At 42.1% G+C, this 6,000-nt stretch overlaps 1 long non-coding RNA gene across 1 annotated transcript in view; it reads right to left on the reverse strand.

Annotated features, from left to right (window-relative positions):
• The window catches only part of LOC111775041 (uncharacterized), a 45,419-nt gene extending 44,542 nt beyond the window's left edge, over window positions 1-877 (reverse strand). The window contains exon 1 of the long non-coding RNA XR_002810526.2: window positions 742-877. This is a non-coding gene — a long non-coding RNA (uncharacterized lncRNA). The remainder of the gene's footprint in view (window positions 1-741) is intronic.
• Window positions 878-6,000: the final 5,123 nt, after the last annotated feature.

Here is a 6,000-nt window from a genome sequence, read left to right on the forward strand (position 1 = left end):
CTTAATCCCCCTTCTAGGCTTACTCCCTGCCTCGTAATTCTACCTGTGTAAGTTTAGTGATAGCTATGTTCCACTTAATTTTATTGCCTATGGCTATCTGTCACATTTCTAATGTTTGTTGAGCTACAATATAGGGAGGGACATAAAAACAAGAGCACTGAAGCTAGGTTTGCTAGGTTCAGATCTTAGCTCTGCTTTAACAGAAATGCCCTTGAATAAGTAGTTAACATTTTCTGTTTCCCTATCTGAAACTTGATAACCCTCACAACAAAAACCCTATGAAGTCAATGCAGTTTACACGTTTTAATCCATGTGACGCCCATAGAATAATGCCTGACACGTGTTAAGTCCCAGATGGAAGTAGTAATTATGCTATACTTTGATTTTAGTGTTCTTCCTATAACACATTTGTCCACCTTAATTTCTTGAACTCCATTAGCTTGATACGCTGCTGCTTTAGAAATGTTTGAAATACATTACTAGATCTTAAAATGTCTCCAAGAATGTACAGAAACTCACTAGGCTGAGCTTTTGATGAAGTCTGACATTGGGTGATTTTATTCTCCCTTCTCCCTCTCCAGTTTTGAAGAAAGGGGCCTTTTTGGTTTCTTTCTGATAATAAGCTTTTAATGCGTTATTCCTACCAGCTGAAAAGTTGTCTAGGGCTGGTTGGGGTCATCTAAAATCTCCACTTGCTTGTGTTATCCTGTACCCTCTGGCCACGTCTGCTCCTTCCCTTACCTATCGGGCATGTTTCTTCATCTCAGGTGTTCAAGGAGTCCTTGCAACTCACAGTCATACCCTTGAAATCACATGAGTCTGTTTCCATCTAGTCCTTTCTGCTTCCTCACTCTCCTGCAGTCATGATGCCCTAAATTATCCACTCCTGTAGTCTCCCACCCCCAGCAGGCTAGGTCATAGAGCAGAAGAAACCATGGAAACAAGCAGTTTGTTACCCAGCACCCCTGCTTTTGCAAACACCTCATGTCACACCCCTCAGCCCAACTCTGGTTTCAACCATGTCTGTGTTATGTGTGTCCACAGAGGACAGCATCCATATCAAGCACACTTTTCACCCTTTTGCCTCAGTACCTCCTCCAGTGCTCAGAGACCACTAGGCCTTCCAATCTGGAAAAAGCAAGGGTATTAATTCCTCTAGGGGTAACCTTCAGGCAAAAGGAACTAGAGCCAGCAGATAAAAGCTCCGACTCCTGTACTCAGTCGCTGATTCCAAGAGGCACTCGGTAGACTTTGAGAGGTCCTGTTGCTGGCAGTGGGGACCTCCTTAATGCTGCCCTCTTTGTGCTTTTCCTATTTCCCTTCTTCTCTCCTCTTTCCTTACCCCTGCTTCCTGGGACTCACTCCCAGATAAACTACAGCATCAAAGTACTTGTCTCAGGATGTGCATTTAGATGAACCCAAATCAAGACACAGCCAGCCAACACAACATCACAGGGGGAACCAGGCTTTAAATGCCTGGACCGCACTCCGCTCCCTTTCTCTGACACCCTGCTGGGGCTTCCCTTAGCCAGACAGGCACCAGAGGGCACTGGATCCTGTCGACCAGTATCAAGTAGGTTGGCCCCGGAGCAGACAGCAGGGTGGAGAAGCATGGAGACTGGATATGGCGGGCCAGTAGAAGATGCCCTGCATGTTTCTTTTTTTAATTCAGACCATAATTTACATTCAACTGGAACACTTATTACATTGTAATTTAATTGTCAATTACTGACAATTAACTCATACATCACGTTATATGCTTTCTGAGTTCTTGTTCTTCTCCTCTCTTGCTTTCTTCAGGTTGATTTTGATTTCCCCTCCAATCTCTAATGTTTAGTCTTTTAGGAGTTATCCTAGGGATTTCTGTAACATTGATATCAAAATCTAGTCTAAGTTAGGACTCTGACCTCTTCCCTAGAAAACATGAGAATTTTAGACTACTATAATGACAATAACCTACTCCCGAGGTGATGTTTTACTTTTATGTAGACCATTTCAACGTATATTTCAGCCTTTCATTATAAGTCAATATTCGCATAGATTTACTTTTCATTCTTCATCGCTTCCTGTTGATTCACTTCAATCTTCAACCATTTAATTCTTCCTGAAAATCATCCTTGTTTTTTCCCAGCTTTGACATAATTGACATATGCCATTGTGTAAGTTTAAGGTATATAACATGTTGATTTGATACACTTATTGCAAAACGATTACCACTGTGGTATTAGCTAACACCTCCATCCTGTCATATAATTACCTTTTTTTTGTAGTGAGAAAATTTAAGGTCCACTCTTATCAACTTTCAAGTATACAATACAAGATTAATTTTAATGACCATGCTGTACATTAGATCCCTGGAACTTATTAATCTTCTATCGGAAAGTTTGTACCCTTTGACCAACATCTCCCCGTTTCCCGCCAATCCCTGGTAACCAACATTCTACTCTGTTTCTATGAGTTTGGTTTTTTTGATTCCACGTATAAGTGAGATCTTACAATATTTGTCTTTGACTTATTTCACTTGGCATAATGCCCTCAAGATCCATCCGTGTTGCCAAAATGGCAGGAATTCCCTCTCTCTCATGGCCGAATAATATTCCATTGTATATATATACCACATCTTTATCCACTTATCCATAGCAGACACTTATATTATTTCCATGTCTTGGCTACTGTGAATGATGCTGCAATGAATAGAGGGGTGCAGATACTGCTTTAAGATAGTGTTTTCATTTCCTTCAGATATATACCCAGAAGTGGAATTGCTGGATCATATTGCAGTTCTATTTTTAATTTTGGGGGGAACCTCCATACTGTCCTCCATAGTGTCTGTACCAATTTACATTCCTACCAACAGTGTACAAGAATTCCCTTTTCTCCAAAGCTTTGCCAACACTTGATATCTCTTGTCCTATTGATGACAGTCATTCCAACAAGTGTGAGGTGATATCTCACTGTGGCTTTGACTTGAATTTCCCTGATTAGTGATGTTGAGCATCTTTTCATGTACCTGTTGACCATTTGGATGTTGTCTTTGGAAAAATGTCTGTTTGGTTCCCCTGCACATTTTTTAATTGGTTTCTTTTGCTATTGATGTGTATAAGTCCTTTATATATTTTGTGTAGTAACCCCTTATCAGATATGACTTGCAAATATTTTCTCCCATCCATAAGTTGCCTTTTCATTTTGTAGATTTTTCTTCAGGCACACCAAAAGAAACAATCTTATCTCCTATAGTGCAAGTCCACTGGTGACAACATTTTTTAGTATTTTTTTTACTAAAAATACTTCTATTTACCTTCATTTTTAAAGTGAACTGTTTAAGTACAATGTTCAGAAAAGTGTACACACACTAAGTGAACTTTGAAAATTAATTGCAGCTGTAAATATATCGTGTACTCAGTACTTCTGATCCCATTTTCTACTACCTTTTCCTGTGCATAGAAATGCAATTGACTTTTTAAAAAATGAGCTCACACCTAGCAATTTGTGAAAAAGTAGTGTTATACATTGTCTGTAGCTCCTTTTGGATTTTGTGCGTATAAAATCAGGTCATCTGTGCATATTTCTTTCTTTGGAATCCTCAGGCTTTCTACATTTTCCTGCTGCATCACGCCTCCAGTACGTTGTTCAGGGAAAGTAGGAATATTGGCCATCTTCCCAAGCTCAGAACATTTCCAATATTTTACCGTAAAGTATAATGTTTACTGTAGGGTTTTATTCCTTATTTGCTAGTGCCATGTTTTTTTTTTTTACTATGACAAGGTATTGTAATTTTGCTATGCTATTTCTACGTATGTCCTAGTGATCATATGATTTTTTCCCTCTGTTACTGTGAATTTCATTGAGTTTATTTATAAAATAGTTCTTGCAATCTTGAAAAAAACCTATTAGATAATGCTGAATTACTTCTGTATATCACTGGATCTGATTTGTCAATTTGTTTAGAACCTTTGAAACTACATGAGAGGGATTGGTGTATAGTTCTCCCTCTTTTTTTCTTAATGCTAACTCCTTGTCACATTTTTATGCTGGCCTCAAAAGATGAGGAATTGTTTCCATATGAATGGTAAGAGGAGATCTGAGGTGTCCTGGAGGAAGGGTTGACATTCCCTGTAGAGTTAATATTTGGATGTCCAGCAGGTCTGCTTACGTCTTGTTCCTCTTGATTCTTGGCTACATTCTCCTCTTTGCATGTCTAGAAATTTGAACAACAGAAATTGGGAATAAAGGTCCCTAAGTACCCTCCTACTAGAGGGGATCATCTTCCCTGTTGGGCATGTGGGTTGAGGAGACTGGCCCCTCTCCCTACTCAGAGACTGAGCTGAGGAAGACCAGGTGGCAGTTTTAGTAAGCTCCTTCTACCTCTGGGTGGTTGTTATTCCTAAGCTGCAGTTGAGAGCATGGAAGTTCTGGTTCTTTGGCCCTGAAGGGTGTAGGAGGTCTTGCTCTTCCCATCAGAGGGTCCCTGCCCAGCTTTCCAGGCTCTCCATCACAGCCTCAACATCAGGCAGATGTCTTCAGGGGAGATGAAGCAGTGTGCTTGGGGCAGGCCCCTTCCCCAGCATGTGTCCTAAGCATGGCAACACCACTGACAGTTTCACTCTGCTGTTTAGAAGCTTTCAGCTCAAGTCCCAGCCTTCTGTGCAGCCCTAGGACGTAGAAGAGGTCCTCTGAGAAAACTGGTCATGTACTCAAAGCCCTCAAATTTCCAATTTGTCACAGCCCTGGATAATCAACAAAAACTCAACTGCTCTCTTTGGCCCTGGCTGAGGGGCTCTGCTGGGACAATCACATCCTCAGCCCATGCCCAGAACTGACAGTTGTCACCAGCAAAATGGGGCTGGCTGTAAGCAGCTCACCAATGGTTCCTCACCTCGAATTTCAATTCATCCAGTCATCTTTGCTTCTGTGGTTCTCTACTGTGTAGAAGTATGATTTTGTGGGGGGTAATCTAGATTTTTTGCTAGTTTCAGCAAGAGTTATACCTACTATGTTCTATCTAGGGGTGGATTTTTATTACCTTAGGATAATTTTTAAAGCTCTATAATTACTTTAGAAAATTCAAGATACTTTAATGTAGGAAAGTACCTTATGATGACATGTCTAGATCCTACTGATGTTGTTCAGACCCAATTCAAATGTCATCCCCACACACAAGTCTGTCTTAGCCAGGTCCAGCTTCATGGGATGCAACCTGGGAAGTCACACAGACCTTGTGCTCCGAAGGGCCTGGACTTGGTTTAATGTTTCAAGTCACCTTCTTAAAATTCTTGATTAATTTAAGAGGCCCTGCATTTTTGTCTGGCACTAAACCCCATGAATTAAGTGGCCCCTTCTACACCTAATCTTAGCTCCTTCCTCTGAAACCCTAGCTCTACCCCCCAGCACGGTCCCAAAGGATGACACCACCTATTTACCTGCATCCCAAAAGTGCCATGGAAACTACCGTTGAATAGTTTTCTCACTTGAAACAAGACAGAGGAAACAAAAGTTTCAGGGTCTCTCCCTTCCACCTGACCAGAGGTGATCACTGTACCCACTCTCCAGAAATCCTCAAAGGCCTCAGGATTCCTTATCCCAGGAAACCCATGAACACACAACTGGAAGAAAGGGGCTCCCAGATGCTCATCATTCTGGTTAACTGGGGGAGGAGGAAAAAGGCAGAGGAAGTGGGCAGAGGATGCTCCTCACCAGTAAGCTCTCCTGGTCCAGTGATTCAATCCTTAGAGAACAGGCCCACGAGCCCTGGAGAGCCGAGGCGCTCAGAGGCTCTGGAAGAGCTGCTGGTGAGACTGCAGAGTCCGCACTGTGGGACTCTGTCTTTGCTTTTCCTTGGGAACCTGTAGCCCAAGGGTTCCTGGCTACTTCCTTCCCTCCCTCCCTCACCAGCTCTTGTCCATACTCTTCTCATCCTAAGGGATGGGAGGCTGGGCTGCAGGAGTGTGAGTCCCTAAAGGGGCGATGGGCAATGACAGCCTCTGTCCAATGAGACCTAGG

The sequence above is a fragment of the Equus caballus genome, chromosome 9, assembly GCF_041296265.1.
Source record: "Equus caballus isolate H_3958 breed thoroughbred chromosome 9, TB-T2T, whole genome shotgun sequence".
NCBI classification, from domain to species: Eukaryota; Metazoa; Chordata; class Mammalia; order Perissodactyla; family Equidae; genus Equus; species Equus caballus.